The sequence below is a fragment of the Halichoerus grypus genome, chromosome 5, assembly GCF_964656455.1.
Source record: "Halichoerus grypus chromosome 5, mHalGry1.hap1.1, whole genome shotgun sequence".
In the NCBI taxonomy this organism is placed as follows: Eukaryota; Metazoa; Chordata; class Mammalia; order Carnivora; family Phocidae; genus Halichoerus; species Halichoerus grypus.
In genome coordinates, this window is record NC_135716.1 from 117,720,445 (window position 1) to 117,739,340 (window position 18,896).

General features: G+C 36.6%; 1 protein-coding gene across 2 annotated transcripts in view; it reads left to right on the top strand.

Annotated features, from left to right (window-relative positions):
- The window catches only part of DDAH1 (dimethylarginine dimethylaminohydrolase 1), a 131,809-nt gene that overhangs the window by 38,611 nt on the left and 74,302 nt on the right, over positions 1 to 18,896 (top strand). The window lies entirely within an intron of this gene.

The following is an 18,896-nucleotide window of genomic DNA, read 5'->3' on the forward strand; positions in this document are numbered from 1 at the left end:
AAAATCAACTAGGGCAAGATTTCTCTTAATCTGTTTTGTTCACTCTTATATCCCTAGCAGTCAGAAGAGTGCCTAACATGAAATGGACACTCCATAAATATTTTTTGAATGAATGAAAGTTTCTGAATGTTTAGAATGAATGAATCTCTGTTTTTCCAGTAGAGAAACTGAGCTTAGGATAATTGGGTAATTGTTCTTGACTAAGATCACTCAGCTAAAACAAGGTGGATGCAAGATTTGAATTTAGCTTTATCCAGAGTTCTTTAAGACCATAAGCTATCCTTGTATTGAAACAACCCACCAACTATATTAAGTGTATGTGCGTTAGGGGGGGAGTTTTAAACTTGGAAAATCATAATAACTTTTCTTATCCTTGGATTTAGGTTCTTGCAAAGAAGCATTTAATTGATGTAAAATCCTAGATTTGGTATATAACTGTTATGTATTTTTTGATGGTGATCAGGCTTGGAAAACAGTTGTTTAACTGAGTATTCTGATACTTCTGCTTGAAAATGCACTCTCTAATTAAATTTTTTGTTTTGTTTTGTTTGTTTTGTTTGTGTTGGCCAAGGCACTCATTACAAACTAGGAAAGTCTAGCTCTGGTTTATCCATCAAAGAAATATAAATGTCTGAGAGATGGTGTGGCTAGCCATAGAAGCTTAAAGTGGAAGGTTGTTGGTGGGGGATGGGGTGGTAGGCAGGATTGCAAATTCAGGTTAGTCAGAGTAAAATACTTAGGAAAAACTGAATTATTAGAAGGTTGCCAGGTTGCAAGGATGAACCAGTGAAAATCTAGAAAGAAAAAATAAGACAGGGAAAGAAATGATACATTACCTTTGAAAAGAACAAATTTAAAACATATAATCCCATTGTGAGATTTTGGCTTCACAGTGAAAGAATTGCAGTGTGAAATGTAATGCCTAACTTCATCCAGTACTTAATGTGACCTGACAGCTCACCTGGAAATGAACTGTAAAGAAATGCTTAATTTAAAAATTATATTGTATGATCTCCATAATTGAAATATTAAAAACTTTTTAGCAGAGCATAAGTAAATGTTTCAGTAAAAAAGTATACTCTTTCCTTACAAATAGCCTGTGACAATAGACTGAATGTGATAATTTTCATTATTGTTTGTATAACTAATGCAGTTCTTACCTCTTTCTTGTGTATTTACACTTGCTTCTTGTTTTACATTGATAAACTAGAAATGATAGCCAAAGATGGATTTCTCTTTATTTTGTAATTTTTTTCTAATTGTAAAACTAATTAATTCATATTCATTGGAGAAAATTTGGAAAATATAGAAAAATTTAAATGCTTTAATATCAGAGTTTAGAAATTTCCTTTAAGGAGGTGGTATTTATGTCTATGTTAAGTCCTTTAGGAACTCAAAAAAATTGGCATACATAGGAAAATCCCAAAGAATTGACTGAAACAAAAAAATAAAACTCCTGGAACTAATAAAGTATAGCAAAATCTTGGTCATAATGTGAAAGCACAGAAGTTAATTGCTTGCCCAAATACCAGTAATGAACAATTTGAATTTGAAATTAAAAAAAAAAAATTATAATAACCAAAAAAAGAAAGAAAACAATGAAAGGAAGGAAGATAAACCTACATATAAATCTAACAAAATATGTGCAGGATCTATATGTAGAAAACTACAAAATTCTGATGAAAGAAGACCTAAATGAGAGATTCCATGTTCATGGATTGGAAGACCCAATATTGTTAAGATATTAATTTTTCCCTACTTGACCTAAATACTTGATGCAGTCCCAATCAAAATCCCAGCAAACTATTTTATAGGTATCAACAAACTAATTCTAAAGAATGAATGGAAAGGCAAGAAACCTAGAATAAGCAACAGAATACTGAATAAGAAGAACAAAGTTGGAGGACTCACAATACCTGATTTCCAGACTTATTATAAAGCTATAGTAATCAGTACAGCATGGTATTCATGAAAGAATAGACACATAGATCAATAGAACCAAGTAGGAAGCCTGGAAATAGGCCCACACAAATGTGGTCCACTGATCTTTGACAAAAGAGCAAAAGTTATTTGTCTTAATTTGTCTTAATGGGCCATGCTCTGCTAAAAAGTTTTTAATATTTCAATTGTGGAGATCATACAATATAATTTTTAAATTAAGCATTTCTTTACAGTTCATTTCCAGCCACCATAGATTAGGTGGTTTAAACAACAGACATCTATTTTCTTACAGTTCTAGAACTGTAAGTCTGAGATCAGGGTGCCAACTTGGGTAGTTCCGGTGAGGGCTTTCTTTCTGGCTTGCAGATGGCCACCTTCTCACTGTGCTCACATGGCCTTTCGTTGGAGTGCATGTGTGGAGAGAGAGAGAATGTGAGGTCTCTGGTATCTCTTCTGATGAGGGCACTAATTCCCAACATGAGGGCCCTAACCCCCAATAATCTCACTTACAACTAAGTATCTCTCAAAAACCCCACCTCCAGATACTACCGCATTGGGGGTTAGAGCTTCAATGTATGAATTTTGGGGAGATGCAATTCAGTACATAGCACTATTTAATGGAGAAAGGATAATTTTTTCAATAAATGGTATAGGAACAATTGGACGTCCACAAGCAAAAAAAATGAACCTAGACATAGGCCTTACATTTTTCATAAATATTAACTCAAAATATAAAATGTAAAACTATAAAACTTCTTGAGGAAAATATAGGAGAAAATATAAGTGGCGACAAGTTGTTAAATACGACACCGCAAGCATGATTCATGAAAGAAAAATGTGATAAATACACTTTATTAAAATTAAAAACTTTTGCTTTGTGAAGGAAACTATTAAGAAAATGAAAGATAAGCCACAGGTGGGAGAAAATATTTGCAAAACATACCTGATAAAGGACTTGTGTCCAAAATATACAAAGAACTCTTAAAACTCAACAATAAGAATACAAACAACCCAGCTAAAAAGTGGGCAAAATGTCTGAAAAGACTCCATACTAAAGAAGATTACAGATGGCAAATAAACATATGAAAAGATGTTCAATATCATTTGTCATTAGGAATTATAAATTAAAATGAGATACCACTACCCACCTATTAGAATGGCTAAAGTCCAAACAACTGACAATACCAATTGCTGCCAAGAATATAGAACAACAGAAACATTTATGTATTGCTAATAAGATTGTAAAATAGCACAGCCACTTTGGCAGTTTCTTTCAAATCTAAACATAATTTTACCATATAATTCAGCAGTCAGATTCCTAGTATTTACCCAACTGACTTGAAAACACGTATGTCCACACAAAAACCTGCATGTAAATGTTCATCACAGCTTTATTCATAATCACCCCAAAGTCGAAGCAACCAATTTGTCCTTATTAAGACCTTTATATGATGGATTCATATAAAGGAACGTAAATCCACAATAAGAAGACATGAGCTATCAAGCCATGAAAAGACTTGGATGAATCTTCAGGCTATATTGGTAAGTGAAAGAAGCCAGTCTGAAAGGGCTACATAATACTACTGTATGATTCCAATTATATGACATTCTGGAAAAGGTGAAGCCACGACAGTGAAAAGATGTGGTTGCCAGGGGTTCAGGAAGAGAGGGGGAGGGTTGAATCCATGACACACACGGGCATTTTGTGGGGCAGTGAAACCATTCTGTATGACACTGTAATTATGGACACATACACTATGAACCCTTAGAACATTGCAACATAAAAAGTAAACTTTAATGTGTGCAGACTTTTTAAAAAATCATTTAGGAGATTGGGAGTCCCAGGATGGAAAACAGAACATGATTTAAAAAAATATATATCTCTTACAAGGTATGAAACAACCTCACTGAAGGGGGTGGGGGAGAGCTGCTGCTGACCTGCATAACTTTGGAAGTGATTGGAATCTGTAAGATTAAAAGCAAAAGAAATAGTACATAGGCACCGAAACATAGCAGACAATATTGTTTCCCTTGGAGACATGGGTTAACAATTCAGATATTTCTGTACTGGAATTGAGCAATTAAGTAAATGGATGGCAGATGGTAGAAGCTGGGTTTCTCATTGTTGGAGTGAGAGTTTATTGGTAAGCAAAAGCTAGAATGATCCCTGTGGCAGTATATTAGAGTTGGAGATGTCAGTTTGAATTCATGTTTAGCTTAATAGAAATACAGATGGTTGCACATAGAAATATTTATAGATGTGTGTATGTACAGGGGTTAATATATGCAAATACATTTTTTGCTCTTTAGCTGAGAGGGCCAGGAAATAGCAACACCCCAGCAGTAACAAGCATACTTAGTGCCCAGATCTCGGTTTCTTATGCTATTCTCCAAAAAAAGGAACCAGGTCTCCTTGGAGAAAGATCTGATTTTAGCACCAGATCAGGAAATATACAAGATGAATCTGGAGCGTCTCTTAGTGCCAGAAAGTAAGGAATTACTTTTAAAAACGCACATGATGATAGAGTATGTCAAAGGGACACAGAAGACAGTTGAAAGAGCTCCCAATGGCTAAAGATGGAACAATTTGAGCAACAAAATAAAGCACTGTGGGATTATAGCCCAAAGTATAAAATAAATATCCTTGAGTCCATACTGAAGTAAATAAGTGATTGAATAAATACTTGTGGGAGAAAAGACAAATCTCCCAGGCAGAAGAATTCCAAATAATTTATGTAGATACTCTGCCCTCCAGGAGATAGAGCAAAACTCCCCATTCCTTAAGTGTACTGCACAAACTGACTTTCTTCCAAAGGTACAATCTGCAAAGGGGAGAAAAAAGTAACTCTAACAGGGGAGAGGCCTGACAAACCCTGAGCCAGGTGATCAAGGTCAACACACACCAACAGTGATAAGTCATGTTGATAGTGTGTACTCTTGATATAATGTAGCACTTTACCTCAGCAGTCTTCCTCCCCCAGAACCATAAACCCAGTCTAATCATGAAAAAAGCATCAGACAAATCCAAGTTGAGGGACATTCTACAAAATACCTGACCAGCACTCTTTAAAAACATAAAAGTCATCAAAGATAAGGAAAGTCTAAAAAACTATCACAGCCAAGAGTTGCCAAGGAAGACATGGTGACCGTTGCAATGTGGTATACTGGATGGGATGCTGAAACAGAAAAAAGGTTTTAGGCTAAAACTAAGATCATCGGAATAAAGTACAGACTTTAGTAAATAAAACTCTCAGTATTGGTTCCTTAGCAATGTACCAATCTATGGTAACAAATGTACCACACTAATGTAAGATGTTAATTATAGGGGAAACTGGTTGCAGGGATATATGTGAAATGTCTGTATTCGCTTCACAATTTTTTTTTTCTGTAAATCTAAAATCGACCTAAAAACAAAGTTTGTTTTTTTTAAATGTTTCCCAGATTTCTTGCTTGCTGCTGTCCAATGGGTCACTACATTGCATAACTCCAGGAAACACCATTTATATAAAATTCAGTGTGAATGGTTTTCCCTGGAGTTGTGGTAGGCTGCAAACTTTAATGGCTTTTTCCTAAGAAAATGTATCATGTTTGCCATGTGTCAGTTTATGTCTTCCAAGTAAAATTTTCCATCAGTTGATTATAGATCCTGCCTTACTGGTTTCCTCCAGAGGGGAAGGTTGGGCTGGATCAGTGACCAACCTATTTCAGACAGAGGTAGCCAAGCCACTTTCCCTCTTGTTTAAGCAGGCATTGACCCAGCTACATGTGAGCAGTCAGGGAAGACGTAGCCAAGTTGGGGAGATCTTATTGGCTTCTCCTATCCTGGCCTGTGATGTATACTCCACACTTTTACCCACCTCTGACCTTGGTTATGGGGTAGGAAGCACAGCATGATACATCAATGCTGGTGCTTTGACTTCCTGAACCAGGAAGCACCCCAAATGGGCCAGGAAAGCCTAGGGAATGTAGGAATTGTGTTGAAAGTGGCAGCAGGAACATTTCTGAACGGAGAAGGGCTTTTCCAACATCCAAAAAAAAATGCTGCATTTTCCAGCCTGCTTGAGTAAGAACCTGAAAGATAAAAATTTTTGTTGACTCCTCGGAAAACTCAGGGATTTAACTGAAATATGTAAATGAGATATTCAATCCCTATGAAATGTGAGGGCTTCCCCTGGTATTTAGTTCATAAGTTGTGTTCCACCAGCTTTTACAGCATCAAGTTCCCCCATTCTAGACCAAGCTAATGGTCTTTCACTTTCTGTTTCTGTAAATTATAAACCCCAGATGTGTCACATTGTGTAATGAAAACCATCTAAAAAGAAATTTGATTTTTAAAGAACTTCATAAATTTCTTGTTTTACTGAGGTTTATTGGTCCTTTTTTAAGGAACAGAAGAAAAATTAACCTTTCATGTTTTCCCTTTTTTGCACACTGAAGGGGAGACCTTGAACTGTTTGGGCAAAAAAGGGAAAATACTTTACTTGGGCCAATTTTTTTGACAGAGTAGGTCCAGTTGCTGAGATAAGCCTCGCTGAATCAACTGTATGTTTTTGTGTTTGGTCTTGGATCTTATCTGCCTACAGCACCAGCAAGCTTCATAACAAATGAGGTTCAAAGAGGTGAAGCCGCTGTTTCAGCCTCTTACACCAGTGTTTTCAAAGAGTTCTGTAGATTTGGTCATTATGCTCATTCTAATCAAACTCTTTGAAAGCTTATCTTCGGCCACCATTTCCTACAGTCTTTCCGCAAAGCAACCATTATATGCAATCATTAGTAGATTGGCATGTGGTCTGTAAATACACTTAATAATTAAATTTCTAAGACTATTGTTTGAGACCATCTTTGGAAGAATCTTAGCTTGGCATGAATTTTTTTTTTTTTTTTTAGTTTTAGTTTTCAAATTGGAGTATTTTGCAGTTATTTTGCACACATTGCAGTTGGTCTCCTAAGGTTGTTCTTCAGTTCATGAGAGTTATGGTTTTTATAGTGCAAATAAGTTAAATAGATGCCATTTGGGTAAATAGATGACAGATTGTTTCATTCTTTTTGTGCTGGATAATTCTGCGGGAAGATGCTATCAGTTACAAGAAGTTATGTTGATAAAGAGGAACAGTTTTAAGGCTGTAAGAGCTCTAGAATGAGATGTGATTCACAGTCTAACCTTGGTTTTCTTCTAAGGACCCTGTTGGCTTAAACTCTCAGAAAATATGATTGTACTCGTCAGTCACCTAAATTGTAAAAGTGTTCAGGAGAAGGCCTGTCAACATTTGGAGTGTCTGAGGTGGTGATGTTGGGGATCAGACTGGCATGATGTAGGGATGGGGACTAAAATTCCTAGAACGCAAGCATGTTGAGCCCACTTGCCTCTCTGTGAATGGGGCTCTTGACCACAGGCCTGGCTCCCCTCGCCTCCACTCCCAACTCACCCAGCAGAGGACTGACCCATCCCTGCCAGAAGGCAGCTGTCCTTGGCTAGCTAGCTAGCACGCTGTGCTCCACTTAGCCTTCCAGCCCAGCCAGCTTGGCTAGAGAGGCCTCCGATTTCATCCCCAAGTGCAGACAGTTTGTACACTAAAATCAGATTTTCTCACCTGGTAATTTGATCATTTCTCAGTTGGTAGATTTCATCCACAAAAATTATCTTCTAGAAAATAAAATAAAATCCAGTGTTATCTTGCGTGGTCTTACATGTAGGAACACTACCCAGTGAAAGCTTCTGAGAGAACCTTGGTTTAAAACAGTAGTTTAGGGGTGCCTGGCTGGCTCTGTCAGTAGAGCATGCGACTCTTGATCTCAGGGTTGTGAGTTCGAGCCCCATGTTGGGTGTCGAAAAATTACTTAAAAAAGAAAAACTTAAAAACGCCAGTTTGTCTGATCCATCCAGATCTGACCATGCCATTCTAAACTTGAATTTCTTTTGCAGAAATGAGAAATACCAGTTTTTAAAATAAATATCATGTGGAAATATGTTATTAACTTCATGAGCATTTCCCTGCAGATAATCAAGCTAACCAGATACTATTTGTAGAAGGAAAACAAAGTCATGGTCATACAAAGACCATGATAAAATGAGTAACTTTCTTAAAATAAAAAATTCAGAAAAGATCTATTGTTTCTTCATACCTTGAGGTAAATTTTATACAAATGTGTCCTAATATAAGTAAACTCAAAATTCAAAAGTATGAACATCAACATAGAGACATTGGGGAATTATTTTCTTTTCTGTACTAAGTCTTTCATGTTATAATTTATCTAAGTAGGTAATTCCTATGGTAAGATTCAGGTAGAATTTGATTTATTTAAATATGAAGCTCAAAAAAAATTTTTTTAAATGCAGCTCACATATGATTTTTTTAAATTATTGAAAACTACATTATACATTCAGAAGGGTGTTATAACTGAACAACTTAAAGAAAAACAAGGAAATGAACAGTTGTATATTTATTATACAGATTAAAAAACCAAAAGTTAGATGGCCCCTGGATACCCCTCCTCAATCATAATCTTCCCCACAGAGGTAACTAACTACTCATCTGAATTTTATGTTAACCTATTCCCTTGTTTTTCTTTATAATCACCTATGTATTTTCCTTCAAAATAATATAGTGTTTACTTTTGTCTTTTTTTTTGAACTTTACATAAATAGAATCACAACTTTGTATTTTGGGGGTGATTTCTTTTGCTTAACATTACTATGTACTATATTCTAGTATATGAATATACCAAATTTATCCATTTTTACTGCTGATTTACATTTGAGTTGTTTCTAGTTTCTTGGTGTTATAATGAACAATCCTGTAGTTAGTCTTTTTTTTTTTTTTTTTTAATTTATTTGACAGAGACAGCGAGAGAGGGAACACAAGCAGGGGGAGCAGGAGAGGGAGAAGCAGGCTTCCCACTGAGCAGGGAGCCCAATGTGGGGCTCGATCCCAGGACCCTGAGATCACGACCCGAGCCGAAGGCAGACGCTTAACCGACTGAGCCACCCAGGTGCCCCATCCTGTAGTTAGTCTTAAACATGCCTCCTAGGCCACAAGTGTGAGAGATTCTCTCAGGTAGATGTGGATTGTAAGGTACAATATATAGTATATATATATTGTATATATATATATACATATATATATATATATATATATACACACACAATATATATACTAAGTAATACCAAAATGTTTCCCAAAGTGATTGCTCCTATTTATGGATGAGCAATGGATGAGCAATGGATGAAAGTGCTATTGCCTTCATCACATGTCCTCCAACACTTACTATTATTTGACTTTAATTTTTTCTAGTATAGTGAGTATGAAATGGTATCCCATTGTCATTTTCATTTTTATTTCCCTGATCACCAGTGAGGTAGGATATCTTTTCATATGTTTATGGGCTAATTGTGTTTTCATGCATTCAACAAATACTGTTTGAGTACTGCCCATATGCCAGGCACTGTTAGGGTCTCTTCCACTTCTTTGAAATTTCTGTACTTATTGATTGCCCATTTTTTCCACTTTTGTTTTCCTTTTTCAAAAGAATTCTTTCTATGCTCTAGAAACATCCTTTGTTGGATACATGTTTTGCAAATATTGCCTCTAAATTTCTGTCTTGCCTTTTTACTCTATGGTATTTTTTGATGAACAGAAGCTCTTAATTTTAATGTAGTCAGATCCTTTTTCTTACATTGTTTTTAAAAGCGTTTAAAAGAGTTTTGCCTTTCAAATTTAAGACCTTACTTCCATTTAAGATGTATTCTTATACGTAATATGAGGAAGTGATCCAGTTTCTTTCTATTTTTTCCCCATATGGAGAACTAAGTCATTGTGACATTATTAATGAATGGTTTCTCCTTTACCTACTAATCTTATAATGTCCTCTTTGTCATGAGTCTTGTCCTTATGTATATGTGTGGGTCTTTTCCTGGATGCACCCTTCCATTTCATTGTTCTATTTGTTTTTCTCTATGCCAGTTCCACTGTATCACTGTATTCATTACTCATCATAAAAGGAAAAGGATAATACAGTTGATCCTTGAACAACATGGGTTTGAACTGTGCTTGCCCACTTGTACATGGATTATTTACAGTACAGCACTGTAAATGTTTTTATCTTCCTTATGATTTTCTTAATAACATTTTCTTTTCTCTAGCTTACTTTATTGTCAGAATACAGTATATACTACAACATACAAAATATGTGTTAATCAGCCAACGGTTTATATTATCTGTAAGGCTTCTGGTTAACAGTAAGCTAATAGTAGTTAAGTTTTGGGGGAGTCAAAAATTGTGTGCAGGTTTTCAGCTGTGCAGTGAGTGGGTCAGCGCGCCTAACTGCCATGTTATTCAAGGGTCTGCTGTCACATGTGAAGCACTCAATAGTTGTCATCTATTATTATTTTAGTAGGGAACACATTTTGGGGGGCACATTTTAATTGTGTTTTAAACAATATCTGAAATTCTGTAGAAATTTAGTGAACGTTCAGTAGAAATAACTAATCCTTTTTGCATTTGATCTGAGTTACCTGGCTGTCCAGAGACTTAAGAAATACACATGCTCAGTCATTGTCTTTGCCTTCTTCTGAAGCACGTAGGAAAAGGTGAAAGATGAATTCTCTAGATTCTCCACTGATCCTCACTCAGAGTCTCTTGTAAGGCTAAATGAAGGAGGCTTTACTATATAGTTTGTTTATTTTTCAGAATTGAGTTTTGGAAGAGGAAATGATATGAAATGACATAGAAGCACATTGAGGAAAGACTTCCAGTGATATCTAGAGCATCCAATTTTCTACATCTTGCTTCTATTCCATATTTGACTTATTATAAACCAACTCAGAATCTTTATAAAATAAACCCATTTATTTGATGAAGGGGAGGGAAGTGCCACATTTTAACTGTTACTGAAAGAAATGTTCTTTGTTCTGTTGGTCTTGGACTTCCACAAAATACTTGATTCCAGATGTTAAATTGTTTTTTCAGAAGTCTTGTTAAAGTGCCAGAGCAATAGATTTTTGAAAGCATTTCCAAACCCCAGCTGATTATCACAACACACAGGAATCCAAACTTTCAAAGCTCAGCTTTGGCTCTGAAGTGTATCAGCAGCTGCAAAAAAATATGTGCGAAGGCACAGGTTCATAGGCCTGAGGTCCGATGTCCTTATATGGTAAAACTATAAGTGAATTTCCTTTACTTCCTGGTTATCAGAGATTCGGGTCAGTTGTTTAAAAGGCACTAAATTTCCTTGATCCTATAAAAAATAATTGTAGCTCAGTAGTGGTAATAATAATCATTCAGCAAGGTGATATGTGGATTCCATTATGTAATATTATAGGTTTTTTAAAAAATCTTTAATTTTATTTTTCTACCAAAGCATTCACAGTGATGAGCTTATTTTACATCTTACTCCAGCTGTATATTCCAGAATGCATTTATAAGGTCACCTTTCCTCAAATTGTTTTATACATATTCACTATTTGTGTTCTTCTTAAGAGGCTTGTTTCATCATTCCCTAGGGAACCAATCCAAGAATGGAGAGAAAGTCCTCCCCATTCACCTCCTCTCCCTCCATCTGATGGCAGAGGGATCATCAGTAGATGCCTGAACATGACAAAGGTGGGAGAGGGAGTTTGGGAGAAAACCAAAGTGGGATGTTGAGCTACATCTCATAATTGTGTTCCAACAGCAGACCGATGACCTTTGTGTTCTTTTGTATCATTTAACAAATAGCATTGGAGTATCTAGCATGGTATAGTAGATTCCACACTCAGTAAATTATTGTCATCAGATAAAGTTGAATTATAAAGACAGTCTATAATAAATGAGAGTCTATCCTAGGCCTAAAACAAAATGTTTTAAATTGCTTTTTAAAAATATATATATTCTATTTCCTACCACTGACACTATGCCTAGAATTTGGTACATGTAGGAATTAAAAAATCAGTCCAATGCCTCTTTCTCTCCCAAATTCCACAAGTGTGTTCTACATTGGCCTAATTTAGAAGGAAGCCCTGATGGTATCAGTGCAGAACATTCCTCCAGGCCTGGGTGGGGTAGAAGTTCTGCTTTCATCCCTTTCTAATTCCTTTTCCAGCTATTGATTGGCTTCTACAGTGCTGAGGACAGAGGTGTCAGCTGATCTTTCTCTGATTTCTTAAGATTCCTCCCTTTCAGAGCAGAAGCCAGCATGACCAGAATAAGACTTCTAAGAAGTCCTCAGCAGCCATCTCCATGGGGAGCCTCGAAATGAGTGAAACACAGCATTTACCCTCAAATGGCTCAGCAGTTGTCATCATGGCAGATATCAAGAACTGCAGATGTCTCTTTCACACTCTTTATGTTTAGGGCCCAATAGAATTAATTGTCTGCTGTCTTGGCATCTGGATCTAGACAGATGTACACCGAGCAGCCATTTTGCTAAAGGCTGGGATCCAGAAATGAAAGATCAGTGATAGCACGATGTGGTAATCAGCACCACACCAATCCCTCCCTATTGGGGTCCACATTTATTTTGTCAGACAAAGGAGCATTTTACTTAAGGCAGGTCCATTATCTTTCTAATTGCTTTTCCAGTGATGTCAAGTCTTTTCTTTGTCCTATTTGACCTCAATACTTGTAGTTTGTTTTTAAAATCTTATTCTCGGCTACTTATTGCAATTGTGCCAGATGTTTAATTCACGATTCTTTGTTTTAGCTCCTCTTCTTTGTGAAAGTTAACTATTTTTAAAGCCACGCCAAAATAACAAAAACTGAAGCCTACAAGCCTACCTTTCTTTAAGCAATAATTCTATTCTAAAAGCACTTGTGTGAAAATTTAATTCAGATAATTTATAACAATTGATTGCTCTTTCTTAGACTTCTGCCTCTCTGTCAAACTGCTATTGTTCTGTTTCATGGATGGCGGTGGCTGAATATTTTCCCAAGCAATGCAGTGTTTTTTGTGATGTTGTAATAACTTGTGGGCTGGACCAAGACTGGCCTGGCACTGGTCCTGGCCAGACACTCAGTCAGAAGACCTATGAAAAACATAGTTGGATAGAGTTGGATCTTAAGCTATCATCTCAGCCCCATAGGTGATGTCTACAACAGCCTAATCCCACTTTGATGGTGACTCTACACTGTTATAATATCTCCCTCACTCATCAGAATGTCTGCTCATGGCTTTGGTCCATATTCCCCAAGGTTGTTACACCTGAAGCAGGGGGATATTTCTCATTGCTTTACTTGCTTTGATGTTCCATCAGAGAAGCAAAGACTTAATTATTTGTGAGATAAAGTTAAGTAAAGTTGATAATCAAAATATTCTTGGGACTAAGCTATGCCTATCACTGCAAAGTTATCTTTTAAAATATATTCAACTTATGCATTCTAAACTAAATCATATTTAGTACCTAAACTAAAAATATTCAATATTAATCTCACTTTCCCTTTTCTTAAAAGGAGATAAACATTAATTTTAAGGAATTTTTTTCAGATCTATCTTTTCATAGTCTCTGCTGGTATATATGTAAGGAGAATCATTATGATTAAATAGGCATTGAAACTCCCTAGTTAACTTTTAGCGCAACAATTCAAGTAGGGAATGAAGACTAGTGAAGCAATGAGTTATGACTGATAGCTTGAGTTTTGGTAAAAACTTTAGCATAGGATCCTCAAAATTTGTTTTAACCAATAAGTAGCATTTCCTATAAACAGGATTGAAGGCTCATCCGTGCATTCCAATAATGCTGTTACAGCATGAAATGCCATTGTAGAGGTGAATGCAAACTGCTCTGGGAGCACAGAACTAAATACCTGCTGTGGAATTCAGTAGCCCTTTCACAAAAGATAACAATGTTTGAGCTGACTCTAGAATGATGAGTTGGCGTTCCAGAAGGGGAAAGGTGGAGGGTAGTTTAGGCAGTATGTGAAAAAGCATAAAGGTATGACAGAGGATCTCTATGCACCAGTAGGAAGTTTGACGTAACTAGAACTTTAAGTGGCAGGAGAAACACTGAGAACTTAACGCTATGGATGCCAAGCTGAGATGTCATGCTTCATCCTATATTGTAGTTCAGTGGCAAATAATGAAGGTGTTTCATTGGGGCAGTGATGTGATCAGATCTTGCTGTTTGGCAGTATCTCTGTGTAGATTAGACGTTTAAAACACCGGATTCAGGGAAACCTCTTAGGGCTCCTATAGTAGTTGATGCTGGACATGTTGAGAGTCTGGACTCACAGTGACTATGGGAATGCAGAACAGGAGATGAAGTTGGAAAGTAATAAAAGTTAGGTTATTAGCCCTGGGAGGGCAGGGACCATGCATATTTTATTGAAGTTTGCCCCATAAAGCTCTCTACACCTGTTGTGTGATCCCCAAGTTGACATGGCCCCTTTCTTGCAAGATCCCCCATCCTTTCCACTTTACTACTCAATTTTTACTGGTTAGTTCAAATTGTTCAGTGTAGTAAGCCCATTCATTGCTTCTGCTGCTGTCAGATGTATAGAATTGTCATCAGTGAATTAAGTAAAAAATTAAATATCCTTACTTGTTTGTACTTTTTCATATATTTCTCTTTCATTCTGTTTGTCCATCTAGCTTATGCTGGAAGAACAGCTACATTTTTAGTGGAGGTGTGTAATTCACCCCATTCAGAAAGGGAAGGTATATATTATGAGATACTTTTTAGCAATTTTTAAAATGAAGTAGATGGGGGCGCCTGGGTGGCTCAGTCGGTTAAGCGTCTGCCTTCAGCTCAGGTCATGATCCCAGGGTCCTGGGATCGAGCCCTGCGTCAGGCTCTCTGCTCAGCAAGAGCCTGCTTCTCCCTCTCCCTCTGCCTACTTGTGCTCTCTCTCTGTCTCTCTGTCAAATAAATAAAATCTTTAAATAAAAAAAATTAAAAATAAATAAAATGAAGTAGATGTACAAATATGGAAACATTTCCAAGAAGTGCTTTTAAAAAAAGTAATTTATAGAACAATGTGATAATATATTAAACAGAGAAAATAAACCATAAATCAAAATTATATGTCTTATTTTATATGCATTGTGTAATTATGCAGATACCCAGACAAAAGTATGAAAAAAATACTCCAAATTGATAACAGTGGTTACTTCTGAGGGAGGGACCAGAAGGGAGGGTGGGTGGAATCTTTCAGTTAATCTTTATTGTCTGAATATTTTACCACACACCCCCCTACAAAAAAAAGAAATGCAAGGAAAAGAGAGGGAGAAGGAGAGAAGGAGGAGGAAAAGAAGAAGGAGAAGGATGAAGTAAGGTAGCCAAAAACAGAAGTCTTTCAAGGCAGAAAATTCCTTGTTCTGTGCTTATGTTTGTCAGGAGCAAAAGAAACTAGAAAGTATGTCTTTGTCCAACACTGGGGAAAAAGGAATTTGATTTCATGAATTATTATTATTATTGTTATTATTATTATTATTTAGAGAAGGTGGAGGGGGCAGAGGGAGAGAGAGAGAATCCTCAAGCAGAGTCCACGCCCAGCTCAGAGCCCCACATGGGGCTCCATCTCACGACTCTGAGATCATGACCTGAGCCAAAACAAAGAATCAGACGCCTAACTGACTGAGCCACCCTGGCGCCCCTGGATGAATGATTTTTATTATTGCTGCTGAAGTTGTGATGGCTGAAGTAGTACGGTGAATCTAATACTGAATTTTAAACTATAAAAATCCATATTGTAAATTGGGACCTGCCTTTGAATAGCTATGAACTCAAGCAAACAATTTCAATTCCATGTGCATCGTCTTCCAACTCTAAAGCAGGAGAAATAATACTTACCCCTAAAAAGGATGTTGGAGGAGAGAAATGACAGATGTAAGCAAAAGAATTTAGGTCTTTTGAATTTTATGTAAGCATAAGATAGGATGTTTCGGTATAATCTCCACCTATATACATCTACTGACAGAAACTGGGTATCTGTTGCATACTGTTTACCAATTTTAAATGTGCAAGTTATTGTTTAAGGTAATCTTGCATAATCCTTGGGTCAATATTACAAAAAGCTAACAATCAGTTCTTTCAGTTTCAGATTTCAAAAAAGCCTCCTTTCAGATTTAAATTGAATGGGCAACCATTATTTTTAGTGCTTAAAAACACAGTGGCGTCCCCTTGGAAATCCCTAATTATGGTAGCTATTGTCTAAATTAGGTGAAAATTATAATCTAAGAAAGTCTATTGATTGTTTTCAAAGCAAGATATTGTAATTCAAGCATATTTCCAGATGCCAGTGAATTGCTGGAAAGCTGCAAGTTTAGCTTTCCGCTCTGATAGAGTTTTAAAAGAGGTCAGAGTACGTTTTACCATAGTGTCTAGCAATGTGAGTCTGTGCAGACCTTTGGCAGACATTCCTGCACACTCAAGCTAAATCAATGAATCATCCATTGTTGGCCGGCCCTGCTCTCAGTTGCTAAGAGATTTTTCAAGCATACTGAGGCTTCATTCTACATGGTCTGAAAAAAAGGACAAAATGTATTAAATTTGTAAATGTCTCATCTTTCCTAAATCAGTAATTAAAACTTTGTCCTGGACTTTAACATTTGGGGCAATGGGTAAGTCAGTATGCAGCCGGAGAACTTTCTACTGGGGAAAATACAGGAGAAAACTTCCTGTTCATAACTCTTCAGAGCTATGTGTGTGGAGGAAATGGAAATATTTAAAAAGTGGGTGCAGACACCAAAAACAAACACTCAACTAGGAAGGTCTAAACTCTTCTAATGAAAACTAATGTGAGTGTGTTACTATGTTTCAAATGAAGATTTTCTTTCATTTTTATTAAATATACTTGAGTTTTCCTCATTTCTCTGAGTCATACATTACTTTGTAATTCACCATGTAATTATAAAGCTTTGATATAATATTTTTTTAATATAGAAATGTAAAAATACCATAAAAATGGAATATAGTGGGGCACCTGGGTGGCTCAGTCGGTTGAGCGTCTGCCTTCGCCTTGGTCATAACCTCAGGGTCCTGCATCAGGCTCCCTGCTCAGTGGGGAGTCTGCTTCTCCCTCTCCCTCTGCCTACCCCCCCAACCACTGCAGCTTGTGCTCTCAGAATATAGTTTTTTTCAGCTTACTATTTATGAATGTGTTAAGTTTATTATGTTTTATATGTATCTTTACTGATATTTCAAGTTTTAAAATATATAATAGTTTTATTTATGTTCTTTTTGGACTTGGTGATAATTTCACATTATTGAGAATCCCATAATTTATCATAGAGGTTAATGATTCATTTGATGAGAGGAAAAGGATGTTTGGGCTATAGATCTAAAAAGAAAAAGGGCATAACAAATCTAAACTTAAAAGCAAGATGTTTTATTGGATTTGAGTCTATTCCTTAGTTTCCCAGGATAAAATTCTATTCCATAAATCTCTCATAAAGATGAAGCTTTTGACATAAGTATGTGGGTTTTGAAGTTGGACAGGCCTGAGTTATGATCCTGGCTGCTTGATGTTCTAGGTGGTGTGACTTTGAGCAAGTTGCCTTCTTTGGGCCCCCACTTCCACACCTGTAAAATAACATAACAATGTACACCACACAAGGTTGTTATGGTACTCAAACAAGGAAATATCATAGCCCTGTCACGTAGTAGGTCCTCAGTTCTCGGCTTCTCTAAAACTGTGGGAGGCTAATTCCAATATGCTCTTAAATGCTCACAACCAAGCCTTGTTTGTTTTCAGCTGGCAACATTACTATTTGTTTTACTTCTAATTTCAACAGAGAGGTATTCGGATGAGTGGGTAAGAACATCTCATGTTGGGGAGCTTGGGATAAGAGCACATGAAGCGTCTTACACCTTGGCCTTCTTTCTTGCAAAGAAACAAAACATTTGTGATTCGTGGCTTCTTGCCTCCCTTCTCTCTGTGAGGTCCTCTTGTTATGGACCCCACCTTCTTTCAAGACTTCCTTTCCAACATGCCATCTCCAGTTTACTATTCACTGCTATAAAGCAGGACTTCATTAAGGGCACTTTAGTTTCAGCCATGGACCAAGTATTTCCCCAGCCAAATGCAGAGCAGGGAATGAACTGCACCTTGGTACCAGCCCTGTTCTGTTGATCCAGAACATTACTTTTTAAGACTTTAAAGCAAGTTTACAGAAAAATAAAGACTGACCCTATTTATATGCTTAAGCTTCCTGACACCTGTGTTTGTTTAGAGGAAATCACTCAATGTCTGTACTAACAATTTGATGACGTACACCCTTTATAGAACCAAGTACATTATTTTTACAGTAAGTTTTTTAATGTCAGGGGAAAACAATATCTTTTCCTCAGGTGTTTGAGTATTTCCCTCTGTAGTCTTAGATACAGTTTTAACCCTATTTCTTTTAGGTAATCTTTGTTATTACGCTTGATCATACACCAAATGGAAATGAACCCATTTGGCTTATTATTCAGTTATACTGAAGAGAATTGCTAGCATCTCTGCTCTCAGAATAATATAAAGTGGCAGCTGTATAGAACTAATAGAGAATCTGGTAGCCCCTGCGTAAAAAGAGAAAGCCTAATGTAGCTTAACAGTAGTATCAGCCAAAGAACATGTCCATCCTTGCCAGGAGAAGATAAACAGAGGTAAATGACAGAGAGTGAGGATATAATGCTCAGGCTGTCTCCTAAGGACAGATTGTAGAGTTGGTTATTCCCTGGCAAAAATAAAGCAAAACAAAACCCAAAGGAAAGAAGTTTAGGTTTAATGTATAAAGAAAATGATGTTCCCCAGAAATAAAGAAAATCGGCATAAACTAACTTAAATTGCAGCAGTGGCATTCAGTAAGCACTACATGGAACAACTCTTGTGGCTTTTCTGTTAGAGTTTCACTTTGCAATTATAATTTTCATACAATTCAACTTGAGAGAGAGAGAGGGAGGGAGAGAGAGGGAGAATTTCCCTCACTTTCTAAATCATGGCTCAGTAGTGTGTTATAAAACACCAAGAACGGAAAAGCCATTACGTGGAATATAAAGAAAT